The sequence below is a fragment of the Jaculus jaculus genome, chromosome 7 (genome assembly GCF_020740685.1).
Source record: "Jaculus jaculus isolate mJacJac1 chromosome 7, mJacJac1.mat.Y.cur, whole genome shotgun sequence".
Taxonomy (NCBI): domain Eukaryota; kingdom Metazoa; phylum Chordata; class Mammalia; order Rodentia; family Dipodidae; genus Jaculus; species Jaculus jaculus.
This window is the reverse complement of record NC_059108.1, coordinates 123,926,906-123,946,291: the sequence shown is the minus strand read 5'-3', so window position 1 is coordinate 123,946,291 and position 19,386 is coordinate 123,926,906. Positions and strand designations below refer to the sequence as shown.

General features: G+C 43.9%; 1 protein-coding gene across 4 annotated transcripts in view; it reads left to right on the top strand.

Moving 5' to 3' along the window:
* Dcaf5 (DDB1 and CUL4 associated factor 5) overlaps positions 1–19,386 on the top strand; it is a 120,793-nt gene that overhangs the window by 484 nt on the left and 100,923 nt on the right. Inside the window, exon 1 of one of the 4 annotated variants that reach the window (XM_045154275.1) lies at positions 1,292–1,400. The exons of the other annotated variants lie outside the window; for them this stretch is intronic. The gene's annotated coding sequence lies outside the window, so the exon portion shown is untranslated. Of the gene's footprint in view, positions 1–1,291; positions 1,401–19,386 lie in introns of those variants that run through there. 4 annotated transcript variants of the gene reach the window in all.

Here is a 19,386-nt window from a genome sequence, read left to right as displayed (position 1 = left end):
CTCATCCTCCTGCCCTCCGTCCCCACCCCCCGCCACCCCTCTCCAGCGGTGGGAAGATTTGGTGTCAAATTAAAACCATTGCAATTGGAAGGAGGGAGGAGGGAGGAAGGGAAAGGAGAGGATGTCTTCTATGGGGGAAAAAAAAAAAAAAAAGACCTAAAATGGTTGACAGGTCCTTAATTCGCTTTATCCCAAGTGCAAAGTGATCTCTTTCCCCAGATGACTGCCGGGAAAGTATGGGGAGGGGAGAGGGTTGAGGCTACCGCTTGACAAAGTTTGATGGCAAACTCTTCCTTGGCGCAGTTTAAAGGTGCTGGGGTGGTGTGTGTGTGTGGGTTTGGGGGGGCTTGGGGGACGGATTTGGAAAGAGAGGAGGCCGAGGCCCGCCCCAGGCCGAGGGACGCTTGAGCCCCCCACCCCAGCACCCCCCCCCATCCCCGCTCCGGGTGTCGTGGAGAAAGGGCCTTGGGGGCCGGAGGCTGCCGGGTGACAGGGCCGGACGCCCCGGGGCCAGGGGTCGCGACCGGAGCTTCGGGCCGGCGGGCTCGGCGCTGCAGCGAGCGGGGCACGGGCCGCCGTTGGCCGTCGCCTCCTCGGCCGGGGCTCCCTGGAGGGCGCCGCCGCCACCTCCCCCGGGCGTGCGGTGCTGGCCTCTTCCGCGTCTCGTTCTCCTCCCGGTTCCGAGAGCGGGGAGGGCTCGGGGGCCCGAGGGGGTGCCAGCCTGAACTTGAAGGTGCAGCTCGAGAGGCCAAGGTGGAGCGGGGTGGGGGGTGGGGGTCGTTGGGTGGCCTCCCCCTCCCTTCCCCTCCCCTCTCCCGGGAGACTTGTTGACTGGAGCCGGGCGCCCGGACCCCCCCACCTCCCTCCCCCGCCCTTTCCTGATCCGCGGCTCCCGTTGCAGGTGAGCAACGGTCCCGCTGGGCCTCGCTGGCCTCCAGGGTCCCCTTCCGGTCTAAGCCGAGCGGCGAAATCGAGGCCGGGGCTCCGGCCCGGCAGTCTAGGCCTTGCTCTCCCGGGGCTCCTAGCGACAGGCAGCTGAATCGATAGCCTATTGCTCCCGGGAAGGCCCGGTTTGAACGGGCGAAGGCAGCTGCTGTTGCCTACCCCCCCACCACCACCACCTCCCGGGAGGCGCGGCCGCCGCGCTTACAGGTGCTCGCAGCCGCCGCCGCCCGGGGTCGCGGCCTCGGGCGCGGGCTACGGTGGGCACGGGCGACGACGCGGGGCGGCGGTGGCGGTGGGGAGGGGGGACGGGGCGGCTCCCCCAAACCCGCTCCGCGGACGGGGGGGTCGGGCGTTTCCCGCTCGCCTCTTGCCTTCCTCGGTCCCTGCTCCTGCACGGGCATGGGGATGGGGAAGGGAGCCCAGCTGATGCGGCGGCGGCGCTTAACTTCACCCAGGTGGGTGCCCCGAATGGTTTTCTTTGCGTCGGTGGGCAGCTCGCCAGAAACTTCTGGGATCAGGGCAAAAAGCATCTGTCTTCCCTAGTAACAGGCGGAAGTGACACCGGCTAGTGTTAGGGTAACCGGGATAAAAGATTGGTGTGATATCACTGTAAATCTTGGATTTCCCCAGAAGTGACCCACCTGCCCACCCTAGATCATGGTCTCTAGGACAAGATAGTTTTTTTTTTTTTTTTCTCTATACCATCCCAAAGAAGAAACCTGATGTTCCACCAGATTGCAGACCCTCCACACCACGGAACCTAATTTGATATAATACATTTTAAGAGCAGTAATGGAGAAAGACCGCTTTAAGGAAGAAGCCGTTTTTCTCCTACTGCTGCTTGTGTTCCTAACACTCCTTCCTGTCTTCTGACACTGATGTATTACAACAGAAATGTTCCCAGACCCAAGTCAACTTCATCTAATGAATAAGGGAATATGACATTCCTCTTACAGCTGAACTAATCAAATTAATTAAATCATAACTGCCATTGCCCATTTAATGCACGTAAGAAAAAGTAGACGAGTTAATATTGTATACATCATACAAAGTTAAACCATTTAAAGTTAATACCTTCTGTCTTATTTTTTTGATCCTTGAGCAGGATATGAGACAGTGTCTGCTGTTCATATATACGGTCTCACTCTTAGCTCAGGGTGACCTGGAATTCACTATGTAGCTTGTTGGTGGTCTCAGAACAACTTGATCCTCCTGCGTCTGCCTCCCAACTGCTGGGATTAAGTCGACCACTACCACGCCCGGTGGCTTTCCTTTACACACACACACACACACACACACACACACACACATATTTTAAATTTTTAAATTTTTTTATTAACAACTTCCATGGTTATTAAAAATACCCCATGGTAATATCCTCCCTCCCCCCACTTACCCCTTTGAAATTCCACTTTCCATCACACCCTCCCCATCTCAATCAGTCTCTTTTACTTTTGATGTCTTGATCTTTTCTCCTTTATTTTTTAAATGAACTCTTTTTTATACTCTTAGCAGACCCATTTTATTCAGCTTTGATTGAGACGGTGTCTCAGCCAATGCTGGCCTAGAACTTGATATACAGCTGCCCAACTGTTGCCCTGGCTATTCTAGTGGCCTCCAGCTCTTGGCAGTCAGTCTGCCTCAATCTCTTGAGCGCTCTTCTAGGTGTGAGCCACCATGTCAGGCTTTCATCCTGTAGAAGAGAAGGGTTTTTGACAAGGGACAGGTTCTGGTTGTTTTTGTTTTTAAGCTTGTGTTACCCATCTCTATCAGTAAGGACTTCCTGGGTTCCAGCTTCCTAGTCCCTTGCTCTTCTCCCTCCCTCCCCCAGCTCCTAGTTCTTCCTGTTTTCTTTATCTACTCCTGGCCTGTTCTTGTTCCTTCCAGCAGGCATTTCCACTGGGTCTCTAGTTTGATTCAGATCTAGCTTCTTATTTGTTCCCTGAACATAGAGCCCTTTTAGCTATTCACCTTCCTTTCTGAGTACAGCTTGTATTAACAGAAAGTTCCTTTTGCTTGTTTCTGATAAGGAAGCACCTTTGGGAAAATCATAGTACACCTTGTAAGCTGGGCGTGGTGGTGCACGCCTTTAATCCCAACACTGGGGAGGCAGAGGTAGGAGAATCACCCTGAGTTCGAGGCCACCCTGGGACTACATAGTGAATTCCAGGTCAGCCTGAGCTACAGTGAGACCCTACCTCGAAAAAAAAAAAAAAACCACAAACCCAAAGCTATTTGAAATGTCATTTTAGATCTTATTTTTTTTAGTAGCCCAGTTTGTTCTTGAATTCCTTATCCTCCTGAGTCCTGGGTGTAGTGACATGTGCCACTACCCCTGACTTTACTCTTTTCTTATCTATTATTATTATTAACAAATATCACCTGAGGGAGAGCATATAATATTTTGAGGCTAAGACATCTATCCTCAGTAACTCAGAAAAATATTCACTTAACAATATTGGGAGTTACCAGACTCCTGACGGTAATTAGCTATCATTTGTGTATTTTGTTCTTGTGTCTTGTCTGCATTGGTGAAAGCCCTTAGAGAGTGGTGATTAAGGTGGTAGATTGTTCTAGTTCATTAAGCTTACTACTTGTTTGGGAGGATTCACATTTCATGTAACTAACACTTAAGGTTTGATAAAATTAATTTAAACCCAGAGCAAAAGCACTTTTATGATTTTAGTAGTCATATAAAGTATACCAGTTAAGGATACATCACTTCTGTGTCCTGTTAGTGTCTTTTCTAGGGCACAATGAGGCTTGCAGATAATAAGAGTAAAAAGTAAAGAGAGTTGGATTTGGTGGCGCATATTTGGGAGGCAGAGGTAGGTGGATCACCATGAGTTCGAGGCTACCCTTAGACTACATAGTGAATTCCAGGTCAATCTGGGCTAGAATTGAGACCCTGTCTCTCTAGCCTAAGCTAGAGTGAGACCCTACCTTGAAAAACAAAAAACAAAACAAACAAACAACAAAAACAGAAGAAAGGTGCTCTGCTATAACAGCCAGCAACAAGTGGAAGATAGTTGTTTGACACTTGGTGGATGGTGGCACACTGCTTACACTTCTAATCCCACTTGGGGGGCTAAGGCAAGGAAACTGAAAGCTCAAGACTAGTGTAGGCCATTTAGTAAGACTTTCTCCATCCCCCCACCCTCAAACAAACAAAATTGTGGCTAGGGGTTGTACCTCATTGTAGAGCACTTGGCCTAATATGCAAGGCTTTTTTGGTACCATCAAAAAAGTAAAGTAAACCAAGTGTGGCGGTGCAGGCCTTTAATCCCAGCACTTGTGAGGCGTTGGGTGATTGCCATGAGTTTGAGGCCACCCTGAGAGTGCATAGTGAATTCCAGGTTAGCCTGGGCTAGATTGAGACCATACCTGGAAAAACAACAAACAAACAGAAACAGTAAGGTATTTAAATCTAAAAAGTGCTTTTCTTGCTTCTGTTGTTCTTGTTCACAAGAAAACAACACCACTCTGATGCTGTGCAAGGCAGTGTGGTGTGTGGTGTGGTAAATACGTAGCTGGAGTCCTTGGTGTAGGTAACTTAAATTGCTAGCCTAAATCACGCTAGGCCCCTCTGAGCTATTTTCTGGATGTGTGCAAGAGCAGTACCAGTGTTTTATTCACTTCAGCTTCGCCAGAAGGCCGAGAAGAGAATACCAGTGCTTCCTTGAAGGGATGTGGGAGCTGTATCAGGCGAAGTGTGTGCTGTGTGCTGACTGTACTGCCCGGCCTCTCAACCTCTCCTAGCCTTTTGTGCTTCTGTGGTGTCACTCACAGCTGGCTCTTTGCTGTCACGGCATTGTATTGGTAATAGTCCTGTGCACTTTGAGCAGGCAGAATAGTTTTGTGACTTTTTTTTTTTTTGGAGGGGCCTGGATATTGAACATGTGCATACTAAACAAGCGTTCTACCACTGAATTATATTCCCAGCTCTTAACGTTTTTTTAAGACAGAGTTTCACTAGGTAGCCTTAAACTAGATCCTCCTTCTTCAGCCTCCAGAGTGCTGGAATTAGAGGCATGCACTACTATGCCTGGATAGTTTTTTGACTTTGCTATGAAATGAAGAGGCAGTGTGATGTGGTACCTGGGGTAATGTCACATGATTTTAGTAGGAAGCTCTAACAGGTACAAATTGTGTGAATGTAAGGAAATTACTTCATTCTTCATTCATAAAATGAGTCTAGTAGATTGCCTTAATTACCTCACAGAGGATAGTGAAGAATGGTCAGTGATAATGAAAATGTTTGGGCTCACTTGGTAGAGTGCCAGCTTAGTGTACACGAAGCCTTGGCTCGATCCCCTGTGCCACATACACCAGGTGTGGCAGTGTAAGTCTGTAATCCCAGCATTTGGGAGGGGAAAGCAGGAGGTTACATAAGAAAGTTCAAGGCCACTTTAGGCTACATGAAGACCCTATCAGAAAGAGAGGGATGAGCGGGCCGTGGTGGGGCGCACCTTTAATCCCAGCACTCTGGAGGTAGAGGTAGGAGGATTACAGCGAGTTTGAGGCCACTCAGACTACAGTCAATTCTAGGTCAGCCTGGGCCAGGGTGAAACATGAAAAAAAAAGAGGGAGGGAGAGAGAACTTTATAAACTACTTGGCTTTAGGGGAATCCAATTTATGCCTGATGGTTAATCTCTTCTGAAAATATATATGAACATTAATTTTTCTTTTTGAACGTTAATTTTTCTATTTTTGAACATTAATTTTTCAATTGACGGGTGAGCAATTTTATGATTTTATTTTCTTTTTCGGTTTTTCTAGGTAGGGTCTCACTGTACGTCAGGCTGACCTAGAATTCAGTCCGTAGTCTCACAGTGGCCTCCAACCCACTGTGATCCTTCTACCTCTGCCTCTGGAGTGCTGGGATTAATGTCATGGGCCACCATACCCAGCAATTTAACTTTTTTTTTTTTTTTGTAGTTTTTTTTTTTTTGTTTTCGAGGTAGGATCTCACTGTAGCTCAGGCTGACCTGGAATTCACTATGCAGTCTTAGGGTAGCCTCAAACTCACAGTGATCCTCCTACCTCTGCCTCCCAAGTGCTGGGATTAAAGGCGTGCGCCACCACGCCCAGCTCAGTTTAACTGTTTTAAGGGGATTAGGGAACTGGGCATGTAGAGGATAACCTGGCTTTTCCTTTTAGCTCTGGTCTCATCTTGTATGTACTTGATCTGTTGGGTGGTAAGGATTGCAGCCTGGGCCTCATGCCTACTAACCAAGTGCTTCAGTAGTGGGTGACATCACCACTCATGTATCTTACCTTGCTGTCACTACCTCTGTAGGTTTCCCTTGTTCATGCTTTGAGTTTTTCATTTTGGTTTGTTTTTAGAGTTCTTTTTATTTGTTTGTTTTGTTTTTAGATTTTAAAAATGTTTTGTTTTTATTTGTTATTTGAGAGAGATAGAGAAAGAGGCAGAGAGAGAGAATGGGCACACCAGGGCCTCCAGCCACTGCAAACAAACTCCAAATGCATGCATCACCTTGTGCATCTGGCTTATATGGGTCGTGGGGAATCAAGCCTCGAACCAGGATCCTTAGGGTTCAAAGGCAAGCACTTAACTGCTAAACCATCTCTCCAGCCTAGTTTTGGTTTTTTGAGATAGGGTCTCATGCTAGCCCAGGCTGACCTGGAACTTACTCAGTCCAGGCTTGCCCTCAAACTCACAGAAATCCTCCTACCCCAGCCCCCTGAGTGCTGAGATTAAATTTGTGTGACACCATGTCTGACTTACTGTGAAGTATACATATATGTATGTATTACTTTTGGAAGATGAACATCTTTTTAGGAATTGTCTGGAAGGCTAGTCAGTATATTTGACTTGGGTTATAAGACTGCCTGCTTATATTATGTAAAGAGTTTCTGCTAACAATCTTAGGAGTAAATTTTAAAAAAAATTAGTTCTTTTTTAGTTTTTTTTTTTTTTTTTTTTTTTTTGAGATAGGGTCTCACTGTGGCTGACCTGGAATTAACTATGTAGTCTCAGAGTGGTTTATAACTCAAGGCGATCCTTCTACCTCTGCCTCCCGAGTGCTCAAATTAAAGGTGTGTGCCACCGTGCTTGGCAAGATTCAGTTCTTTGGGAATGAGTGTTGCTGTGGTATTGGAACCTGTGGGGCTGGTAGATTAATAGCCCAGGAGTGTGATGTTTTGAAACACCTGAGAGATTATGATCTCGTTTTGATGCTCATGACTAAATGTAAGAAAAGTGCTTTGAGATGCCTTTAAAAGCTGTGCTGTTTCAGCAGCTATAGTATTTCAGTGTAATTAAGTAGGATTTGTGAATGGGGAGAGGCATTTGGTTGCTTGGTCATAATGTACTTACATAGGGAGATACTATTTAGTCTATTTCTACTTCATATGAGCCTCTGACCTTACTGATCATGATGAGAATCCATAGTTATATGCAGAGATTAGAAGTATAAACTAGGAGTCACGCATGGTGTCACACTTCTTTAATCCCAGCTCTTGAGGCAGAGGTAGGAAGATCGCTGTGAGTTTGAGGCAGGCTGAAACTAGAGTGAGTTCCAAATCAGCCTGGCCTGGAATGAGATCCTACCTCAAAAATAGCAAAAGTAACAAATAAAAAATAGCAAAAATAATAAACAAACAAACTAGGGCTGGAGAAATGGCTGATAGGTTAAATGTACTTGCCTACAAAGCCAGATGGCCCCAGGTTTGATCCTTCAGTACCCATGCAAAGCCAGATGCATAAAGTGGCCCATGCATCTGGAGTTCATTCACAGGGGCAGGAGGCCCAGGCCCCGGTGTGCTCTTTCTCCTTCTCTCTTTCAAATACATAAATAAAAATATTTAAAAATACATAAACTAGTTGAGCATGATGGCACATACCTTTAATCCCAGCACTTGGAAGGCAGAGGTAGGATCACCATGAGTTCAAGGCCACCCTGAGACTACATAGTGAGTTCCAGGTCAGTCTGGGCTAGAATGAGACCCTACCTTGAAAAACCAAAAAAGAACAAAAATATATAAACTAGAGCCAGAGTACTAACCAATTGAATACCAGCTTAATTGCTTGCCAACTTGGTTAGCTTTGACATGACACTGATGATCTGTGTTTCTTCATGTAGCAAGGACGACATTATAAGATTGTGGTGAAGAGTGAATGGGACAGCACAGGCTTAGCCCCTGCTGTCGTTCTAGGTCCTACTCTTTTTTTTTTGAGGTAGGGTCTCACTTTATCCCACGCTGACCTGGAATTCACTGTGTATACTCAGGGTGGTCTTGAACTCGCTCCTACGTCTGCCTCCCGAGTGCTAGGATTAAAGGCGTGCACCACCATGCTGGGTTTAGTTCCCACTCTTGCAACAGCTATTACTTCATTTGAGTCTCACAAAAAGCCTTTAGGAGATTGATACAAAGTGTGACAAATTAAGAAAGATTTCCACGAGGTGAACAGTGCTTTATATATAAATAAGCCATAGTATTGTCATTAAAGTTTTATTTTATTTTATTTTTTATTTTTCGAGGTAGGGTCTCACACTAGTGCAGGCTGACCTGGAATTCACTCTGTCATCTCAGGGTGGCCTTGAACTCTCAGCAATCCTCCTACCTCTGCCTACCGAGTGCTGGGATTAAAGGCGTGCACCACCATGCCCGGTTTATCAAAGTATTTTTAAGGACCAAGTAATATTAATGATTACAACTATTTGCCTAATTTGATCTGTTAATTAATGGTCATTTCCTATTGTCCAGCCCCTCAATTCATCATGTTTTATGGAATCTTTAAGTTTTGTACGTAAATTAATTTAAAGGCTCATTATGTATTCTTAAATTGTTTGGCTTTAGCTAAAGTTTGAGTAAAATTGCTTCTGTGTTTACTTAGAATGGATTTCTTGGTTCAGTGATTGTTTAGGAGAAATATGACCAGTGATGGGCAGATTTCTGCCTTTGAAAAGTTATGTCATAGCATAAGACATTTTGTTAAAGTGACTGGGCTATTGAATTTTCTTCTAGGTTTATTTTTGTGTGTGCGTGCACGCGCGTGCATGCGAATATGTGCTTTGAGTGTTTGAAACAGTGTCATGGAATCCAGGTTGGCCTTGACTTCCCTATAAAGGGGAAGATGACCCTTCTGCCTCTGCTTCCCAAGTGCTGGGATTTATTTATTTTGTTTATTTATTTATTTATTTATTTTGTTAATTTACCTTTTTAAAAATTATTTCAAGGTAGGGTCTTGTTCTAGCCCAGGCTGGCCTGGAATTGACTATGTAGTCTCAGGCTGGCCTCGAACTCACAGTGATCTTCCTACCTCAGCCTCTTGAGTGTTGGGATTAAAAACATGTAGCACCATGCTCAATTTATAATAGCTGGGAAATGGAACCAGCCTAGATGTCCCTCAACAGATGAGTGGATAATGAAGATGTGGTACATTTATACAATGGAGTTCTACTCAGCGGTAAAGAAAAATGAAGTTATGAAATTTGCAGAAAAATGGATGGACCTGGAAAGTATTATACTAAGTGAGGTAACCCAGGCCCAGAAAGCCAAGCGCCGCATGTTCTCTCTCATATGTGGATCCTAGCTACAGATGACTGGGCTTCTGCGTGAGAATGAAAATACTTAGTAGCAGAGGCCAGTAAATTGAAAAGGAGACATAAAGGGTGGAGAAAGGAAGGGAGGAGGATACTTAATAGGTTGATATTGTATATATGTAATTACAATGATTGTAATGGGGAGGTAATATGATGGAGAATGGAATTTCAAACGGGAAAGTGTGGGGGTGGGGAAGTAGGGAATTACCATGGAATATATTTTATAATCATGGAAAATGTTAATAAAAATTAAAAAAAAACAACAACAACAAAAAAAAAAAACATGTAGCACCAGGCCCTACTATCTCTCTTTTTGAGACAGAGTCTTGCACAGTATAACTTGAAGGATCCTTCCTTCTGGGTGTGGTGGTGCATTAATCCCAGTGGCTGAGATAGGAGAATCACGAGTTGGAGGCCAGCCTGGGACTACGGAGTGAGTTCCAGATCAGCCAGGACTAGAGTAAGACTGTCTCGGAAAAAAATAAATAAAAGTAAATTCAGGATTCTCCTGCCTCATCCTCCAAGTTCAAGGGAATGCAGTAATATACCTGGTTTCTTTCTGAGTTTTTCTGTTTCTCACTGTGCTCTTGTTTTATTTTTGTTTGTTTTGTTTTTGTTTTTCAAGGTAGGGTCTCACTCTGGTCCAGGCCGACCTGGAATTAACTTCTGTCATCTCAGGGTGGCCTTGAACTCATGGCAATCCTCCTACCTCTGCCTCCCGAGTGCTGGGATTAAAGGCATGCGCCACCAGGCCCGGCTTGTTTTATTTTTTATTTTTTTTTGCTGGCCTCTGCACAAGCTTCCCAGAAATTCTGCTGTCTCTACCTCCCATTTTGCCATCAGCGTCAGCATGCTGGGATTACAGAAGCCTGCTGTGATAGCTTTGGGTTTTATTTTTATTTATTTATTTTTGGCTTTTTGAGATAGGGTCTCCCTCTAACCCAGGCTGACCTGGAATTCACTATGTAGTCTCAGGGCGGCCTCGAACTCTCAGTGCTCCTGCTAACTCTGCCTCCCAAGTGCTGGGATTAAAGGTTTATGCCATGCCCAGCTCCCCTAATCTATTTTTTGATTGATAAAGAGTTCCTGAAGAGATCCAGGTGTGGTGGCACATGCCTTTAATCCCAGCATTTCGGAGGCAGAGGTAGGAGTATCAGTCTGAACTAAAGTGAAAAAGAATTCCTGAAGTGAGCAGTAGTCCTCAGTTATGAATCCTGGGCACATTAAATGAAGTATCAGCACAGGTCCAGCTAATTTCCTAATCATCATCATTATTTCTGATGTTGGAGATTGAACCTAAGGCCTTTTACAGGCCAAGTATGCACTTTATCACTGAACTAAGTCTTTGACCTAGTTTATTATTGTTAATGGATTTGGCTGTTAAGTACAGTTTGGAATCATTGTAGATTGGGAAAACTATTAACTCATAAAATTCGACATACATAGATGTTGCTTTCTGAATTCCAAAAAGTGGTTGTCTTTCTTCAGACAGGGTATTATGAAGCCCAGCTTGGCTTCCAACCCTCTTTAAAAAAAAAAAAATAATTCATTTGAGAAAGAGGCAGACACACACACACACACACACACACACACACACAGAATTGGCATGCTAGGGCCTCTAGCCACTGCAAATGACCTCCAGACATATGTGCCACCTTATGCATCTGGCTTTACATGGGTACTGGGGAATCGAACTTGGGTCCTTAGGCGCGCGCACATGTGTGTATTTTTTATATATATATATAAATATAATTTTGGGTGTGGGGGGATTTGAGGTAGGGTTTCACTCTAGCTCAGGCTGACCTGGAATTCGCAATGTAGTCTCAGGGTGGCCTTGAACTCCCAGTGATCCTCCTACTTCCGACTCCCAAATGCTGGGATTAAAGGCGTGCACCACCACACCTGACTTTGTTGTTGTTATTATTATTTTTAAATATTCTATATTTATTTATTTATTTGACAGAGAAAGAGGAAAAGAGAGAGAAAGAATTGGTGTGCCAGGGCCTCCAGCCACTGCAAACAAACTCCAGATGCCTGTGCTCCCTTGTGCATCTGGCTAACGTGGGTCCTGGGGAATTGAACCTGGGTCCTTAGGCTTTGCAGGCAAATGCCTTCTTTAACTGCTAAGCCATTCCTCCAGCCCTTATTATTATTTATTTTTTATGAGAGAGCGAATTGGTGTGCCAGGGCCTCAACCACTGATATCCAATTGCAGACTCATGTGCCACCTACTGGGCATTGTGACCTTGCGCTTGCCTCAACTTTGTGCATCTGGGTAATGTGGGACCTGGAGAGTAGAACATGGGTCTTTAGGCTTTGCAGGCAAGCGCCTTAACTGCTAGCCATCTCTCCAAAAAGATAATGGTTAAACTGTTGGGCCTCCAACCTGCACTTCCCATGTGCCACCACACAGGACACAACTCAGGCTGATCTCAAACTCCTGATTCAAGTAATCATCTTGCCTCAGCCTTCTGAGTAGGTGGGACTACAAGCATATGTACCTGGTAGTCTTTCTCTTTTTCTTTTCTTTTTTTTTTGTAGTTTGGATAAAGATGAAAGTAATTGTTTTTCTTGTAGTCTGACTATACTTATTTACTATAGTCTTGATTACATTCTCAAGGGTAGAATTAAGCACTGTTATAATTAAAGGAGGTATAGTTCAGTGATATACTGTTTATATATCATGCATGAGGCTATGAGTTCAGTCTCCTTAACCCCCCCCCAAAGATGTTAAAAGAAAATACTAGTTGGGTGTGGTGGCTCATGCCTTTAATCCCAGGCAGAGGTGGGTGGATCACTGTGATTTCAAGGCCATCCAGAGAGTACATAGTGAATTCTAGGTCAGCCTGGGCTAGAGATAAGATGCTACCTTGAAAAAAAAAAATTACTGGGGCTGGAGAAGAGATGGCTTCTTACTGGTTAAGGCACTTGCTTGAAAGTCTTAACGGCCTGGGTTCAGTTCCCCAGTACTTGCTTAAAACCAGATACACTAAGTGGCATATGTGTCTGGAGTTTGTTTGCAGTTGTAGGAAGCTCTGGCATGCCCATACTCTCTCAAATAAGTAAAAATATTTTTTAAAAACAAAATACTAGTTTAGATGAAGATTGTGTAGCTTAATAAGGATTCCTCTTTTCAATTTAAAGTACTATATGAAACTCTGTATCTTAAAATATTAGTTGAGAGAATTTCATGTGCCAGACATACTTACATTTTACATTCATGATCACATCCTCATCTCAGTCTGTCTCCACCAACAGGTTCTCTGGTAGATAGGACTGTGCTCAAACTCACTTTATAGCTGAAGGTAACCTTGGACTCAGTGATCTTCTGGCCTTCAACTTATTTTTTTTTTTTTTCGAGGTAGGGTCTCACTATAGTCCAGGCTGGCCTGTAATTCACTATGTAGTCTCAGGATGGCCTTGAACTCATGGCAGTCCTCCTACCTCTTCCTTCCTAGTGCTGGGATTAAAGGTGTGTGCTACCACGCCCACCTAGCCTTCAATTTATAAATGCAAGGCTCATAGGTATGATATCCTATTCCCTTGCTCACATAGAGGCAGCTTCTACTGGGAATCACACTTCCTACTCAGATCTTTTTTATTGGGGGTTTCTCGAGGTAGGGGCTCACTCTAGCCCAGGTTGACCTGGAATTCACTTGGTAGACTCAGGGTGGCCTCAAATTCACTGGAATCCACTTACCTCTGCTCCCAATTGCTGGGATTAAAGGTGTGACCCAGCTCTTTTTTTAAATTTGTATTTTTTATTGACAACTTCATAAAACCCTTAACTCCCTCCCTCCGCCCACTTTCCCTTTTGAAATTCTACTCTCCATCTTATCCCCTTCCCCTCTCAATCAGACTCTCTTTTATGTCATGATCTTATCTTCCTATTTTGATGGTAGTATCAGACACTGTGAGGTCATGGATGCCCTGGCCATTTTGTGTGTGGAGGAGCACATTGTAAGGAGTCCTACCCTTCCCTTGGCTCTTACATTCTTTCTGCCACCTCTTCCTCAATGGACCCTGAGCCTTGGAAGGTGTGATTGAAATATTTCAGTGCTGAGCACTCTGTCACTTCTGAGCATCATGGTGCCTTCTGAGTCATCCCAAGGTCACTGCCATCTGAAAAGAAACCAAAAGTGAGAGTAGCATTTTATATATGAGTATGAACACTAAGAGAAGTGCTCACTGTGCAGTTTGGTGAGCATAATATATCCATGTAGCCAGACAGCAGCAGATGTTACACCCCTAGGATTCATGACTACCCCTGTTGTAGGTTTTCAGTCTCAGGGATGTATTCCCTCCCAAGGCAAGCTTCCAGTCCAATTAGAAAGCGGTTGATTTCCCCCATAACAGACGTGCCACTATTGTACCCGTTGTCTCATTTGGCCCAGCTGACCAAATTTAAGGCTTGCAGTGTCCACTGTTGAGGATCTCCACCGGTGATTTCTTTCTCTCTCCCATTGAACTGCATGCAACATAGCTTTTTTCAGCTTTCTGCATGGAGGAGGTTTACAGCTCAGCTCTAGCAGGATTTCTCAGTGACCTTGCAGCCCAAGTATGTGGAGACTTCAGCAATCAGGTCTTACTATATGGTAGATCTATCTATGTTTTGCTATCTCAGGAACCTCTGCACTGATTTCCACAATAGCTGGGCTAGATTGAAATCCCACCAACAGTGTAGAAAGGTTCCTCTTTTCCACATCCTTGCCAGCATTTATGGTCATTTCTTTTCATGATGATAGTCAATCTGACAGGAGTGAGATGGAATCTCAATGTAGTTTTAATTTTCCTGATTGCTAGGGATGTAGAACATTTTTTTTAGATGTTTATATGCCATCTGCATTTCTTCTTTTGAGAACTCTCTAGTTAGTTCCATAACTCCCCCCCCCCTTTTTTTTTTGGCTTTTCAAGGTAGGGTTTTGCTCTAGCCCAGGCTGACATGGAATTCACTATGTAGTCGCAGGGTGGCCCCCACCTCACGACGATTCTCCTACCTCTGCCTCCTGAGTACTGGGATTAAAGGTGTGTACCACCATGCCTGGCCCCATAGCTCATTGTTTTAAAAAAAATTTTATTGTTTGTTTATTTGTTTGAGAGCAACAGACAGAGAGAGAAAGAGGCAAACAGACAGAGAGAGAGAATGGGTGTGCCAGGGCCTCCAGCCACTGTAAATGAACTCCAGATGCGTTGCGTCCCATTGTGCATCTGGCTAACGTGGGTCCTGGGTAGTTGAGCCTCGAACCCAGGTCCTTAGGCTTCACAGGCAAGCGCTTAACCGCTAAGCCATCTCTCCAGCCCCCATAGCTTATTTTTAAATTGGGTTGTTTTATTTCTTTTTCTTCCTTCCTTCCTTCCTTCCTTTCTTTTCTTTTTCTTTTTCTTTTTCTTTTTCTTTTTCTTTTTTTTTTTTTAGGTAGGGTCTTACTCTGGCCCAGGCTGACCTGGAATTCACTATGTAGTGTCAGGGTGGCCTCAAACTCACCGTGATCCTCCTACTTCTGCCTCCCAAGTGCTGGGATTAAAAGCGTGTGCCAACGCCCAGCTTTTGATTTCTTATTATTTAGGTTTTTTGTGTTTATTCTAGATATTAATCCTCTGTGAAATGTATACTTGGCAAAGATTTTCTCCCATTATGTAGGTTGCCTCTTTGCTGTATTCACAGTGTCCTTTGCCTTACAAAATCTTTGTAATTTCATGAGGTCCCAGTGGTTTATCTGTTCTCTTTTTTTAAATTTAATTAATTTATTTATTTGAGAAAGAGTAAGAGGGAGAGAGGGAAACAGAGAGAGAGAATGGGCACACCAGGGACTCCAGATACATGCATCCCCTTGTGCATCTGGCTTACGTGGATCCTGGGTACTTGGGCTTTGCAGGCAAACGCCTTATCTACTAAGCCATCTTTCCAGCCCCCTGTGGTTTTATTTCCTGAGCAATCAGGGTTATATTCAGAAAGTCTTTGCCAAAACCAATATGTTGGAGGCTTTTCCCTACTTTTTCCTCCAGCAGTTTCAGTATTTCAGGTCTGATGTTAAGGTCTTTGATCCATTTGGATTTAATTCTTGTGCATGGAGAGAGATAAGGATGTATTTTCATCCTTCTACAGAAACATACCCAGTTTTCCTAGCTGAAGAGGCTGTCTTTTCTCCAATGAGTATTTTTGTTGAAGATCAGGTGGCTATTGCTACCCAGACTTATATATGGGTCCTTTGTTCTGTTCCATTGATCTACATGTCTGTTTCTGTGCCAGTACCATGCTGTTTTTGTTACTATGGTTCTGTAATACAGGTTAAAATCAGGTATGGTGATACCACCAGCCTTATTTTTGTTGCTCAAAATTGTTTTAGATATTTGAGTTTTCTTGTGCTTCCAAATGAATTTTTGGATTTTTTTTCTATTTCCATTGGAATTTTGATGGGGATTACATTAAATGTGTAGATTGCTTTTGGTAAGATAGCCATTTCACAATATTAATTCTTCAAATCTAAGAACAAGGGATGTCTTTCCATTTCCTAGTGTCTTCTGCAATTTCTCACTTGAGTGTTTTAAAGTTCAAATATTTTTTAAGACAGTGATAATACTGCTATCCTTAATTAATTTTTTTTTCCCCTAAAGTAATGTCTTGCTCTGGTCTAGGCTGACCTATGTAGTTTCAGGGTGGCCTTGAGCTCTCTGCAATCTTCCTACCTCTGCTTCCCAAGTGCTGGGATTACAGGCGTGTGCCAGCACACCTGGCCCTAAATTTTTATTTATTTGCAAGCAGAGAGAGGAGAGAGAGAGAGAGAGAGAGAGAATGGGTATACAGGTTCCTAGTCCCCTGCAAACAAACTCTAGATGCATATACCCATTTGTGTATCTGGCTTTACATGGGTACTGGGGAATTGAACCCAGGTCATTAGGCTTTGCAGGCAAGTGCTTTAAGTGCTGAGCCATCTCTCCAGCCTTGCTATCCTTATAGTACAAAGATCAAAATGAAAATTTAGAGAAAGTTAAGTAACTTAGGAAAACTCTCATAAATTGAGATGAAGCTGGATTTCCAGGCTGGGTGTACATATGATCTGAGACACATTGCTGACTGCTTTGAAGTTTTTATAGTGCCATACACATTTTTGTGTATATGTTTGGGGAGGTGTGTTGTGTTTGTGGTGCATGCATGTGTTTATGGATGCACACATCCCATACATGTGCATGCAGAGCCTAGAGGAGATGTCATCTGTCTGTTTTATTTCTGAACCTTGTATTTCCTTGAAACAGGGTTTCTCCCTCATTGACCCAGTGCTGATGTTCTTCAGCTCAGAGAGTTCTTCAGTTCTCTCCACTCATATAGAGCTGTTTTTATTCAAGACAGCTCCTGGGCTGGAGAAATTGCTAACTGTTAACGTGCTCGCTTGCAAAGCCTAAAGACCCAAGTTTGATTTCCCAGTACTCAAGTAAGCCAGATACACAAGGTGGCACATGCATCTGGAGTTCCTTTATAGTGGGCAGAGGCCATGGCATGTCCATTTTCTCCCTCCCTCTTTCCCAAAGAATAATTTTTTTTTTTAAAGTTTCTCACTTAAAATTTTTCTTTGTTTGAGGCAGTGCCTCACTCTCGCATAGGCTAACCTGGAGTTCAGGCCAGTCTGGCTTTGAATTCATGGGATCATCCTACCTTAAAAAAGATTAAAGGCATGAGTCACCACATGCCGTGTTTTAATTGAATTTTCTTTTCCTTTTTTTTTCCTCAATATTTTATTTATTTATTTGGAGGGGGGTGGAGATAGAATGGGTGTGCCAGGGCCTTTAGCCACTGCAAATGAACTCCAGATGCATGCACTGCCTTGTGTATCTGGCTTATGTGGGTCCTGGGGAATCAAATCAGGGTCCTTAGGCTTTGTAGGCAAATGCCTTAACCACTAAGCCATTTTACCAGCCCTTAATTGAATTTTAATCTGTGCATTTATCTGCATTCTCCTTCCTTACACTTTGTGTGTTCCACACTTGCTTACACAAACTGTGCCACTAACTGTTAGTGGGTTAAACTCACTGTAATTACAAATAATGAACTCTGGTTATCAAATTTGTTCCCCTTATCCATTTAGTCACTAAAGGTACTGAGAATAAGTGTTTCTCCTTTTCTTATCTTTCTTTTTGAGGTAGGGTCTTGCTCTAGCCCCGGCTAACCTGGAGTTCACTAAGTAGTCTCCGGGTTGAGCTCTTGGCGAGCCTTCTACCTCTGCATCTTGAATGCTGGGATTAAAGGCGTGTGCCTCCACGTCTGGCGAGAATAAGCATTTCTGAGCATGCAGTTTGAATTTGATATCTGCTAAAAATATGCTGGTTGGTTGAAAACATTTGGCTTAATTTCAGCCACTAGAAATAGATATATTTCCTCATATTATTGTGTAATGGGACAAACTATCTATGTCTGTCTAGAGTTTAGATGAGTGCTGTGCTTCAGAATGGGCTTGTCTCTTCGGAGCCTGGTGTCAAGCCCTTTGGAAGCATTTTCATAGGCAGCATAGTAATGGCTTCAGAAGATTAGTTGGAATGAACTTCAAGCATACTGTTCTTGCGGTAGAATTTGTTTCTGTAACTGGTATCTACTCTTGTGAAAGAGTGGATTTCTAGGGTCAGTCATTGATTAGGTGGGCAAGGAGGTTGCCCTGTGGACTCTGATTTGGGACTCATCCCTCTAAAGGGAAAGACTTGGCAGCTTAATTGATTATCCAAATTTCCCATGCCTTCATGTACACATTTTCACTAGTCCTGGTAGTGCTGGACATTTTGCCAAGCCTCTCTCAGGTACAGAGTGTTGGAATTCAGGTCTTTGTGCCCTAGTACTGTTTTTCTACTAGGGCCAATTTAAAAATGAAGTTGGTGCTGGAGAGATGGCTTAGTGGTTGACACTTGCCTGCAAAGCCAAAGGACCCATGTAAAGCCAGATATACAAGGAGGTGCATGTGTCTGGAGTTTGTTTGAAGTGGCTAGGAGGACTTGGAGCTCCCATTCTCTTTTCTGTCTTTGCCTCCTCTCTTAAATAAATAAGTAAATAAATATATGTTTAATATTTTATTTATTTGACAGAAAGATGGAGGGAGGGAAGGAGAGAGAGAGAAGAGAGAATGGGCACGCCAGGGTCTCTAGCCACTGCAAATGAACTCCAGACGCATGCACCACCTTTTGCATCTGCCTTACATGGGTCCTGGGGAATTGAACCTGGATCCTTTGGCTTTGCAGGCAGACGCCTTAACCGATAGGCTGTCCTCCAGCCCAATAATTTTTTTCTTATTAATGAAACTTAACAGTGGAAATTGTAGCTTAGTGGTAGCATACTTGCCTAGCCTGTATTGAGGCCCTGTTTTTTTTTTTTTTTTCTTTTGTTTGTTTTGTATTTTGTTTTTTCAAGGTAGGGTTTCACTCTAGTCCAAGCTGACCTGGCATTCACTTAATGTAGTCTCATGATGGCCTTGATCTCAAGGTGATCCTCCTACCTCTGCCTCCCAAGTGCTGGGATTAAAGGTGTGCACTACCACACTCTGATCCCTGTTTTGTTTTGTTTTGTTTTTTTTAAGATTTTATTTTTATTTATTTATTTGAGAGAGAGAGAGATTTAGAAATAGGTAGAGAGAATGGGTGCGGCAGGGCCTCCAGTCATTGCAAACGAACTCCAGATGTGTGTGTCTCCTTGTACATCCAGTTTATGTGGATCCTGGGGAGTTAAACCTGGGTTCTTTGGCTTTGCAGGCAAGTGCCTTAACTGCTAAGCCATCTCTCTCCAGGCCTCCCCCCCCCCTTTCTTTTGAGGTATGATCTCACTGTAGCTCAGCCTGACCTGGAATTTAGACTCAGGGTGGCCTCAAACTCACGTCGGTCTTCTTACCTCTGCCT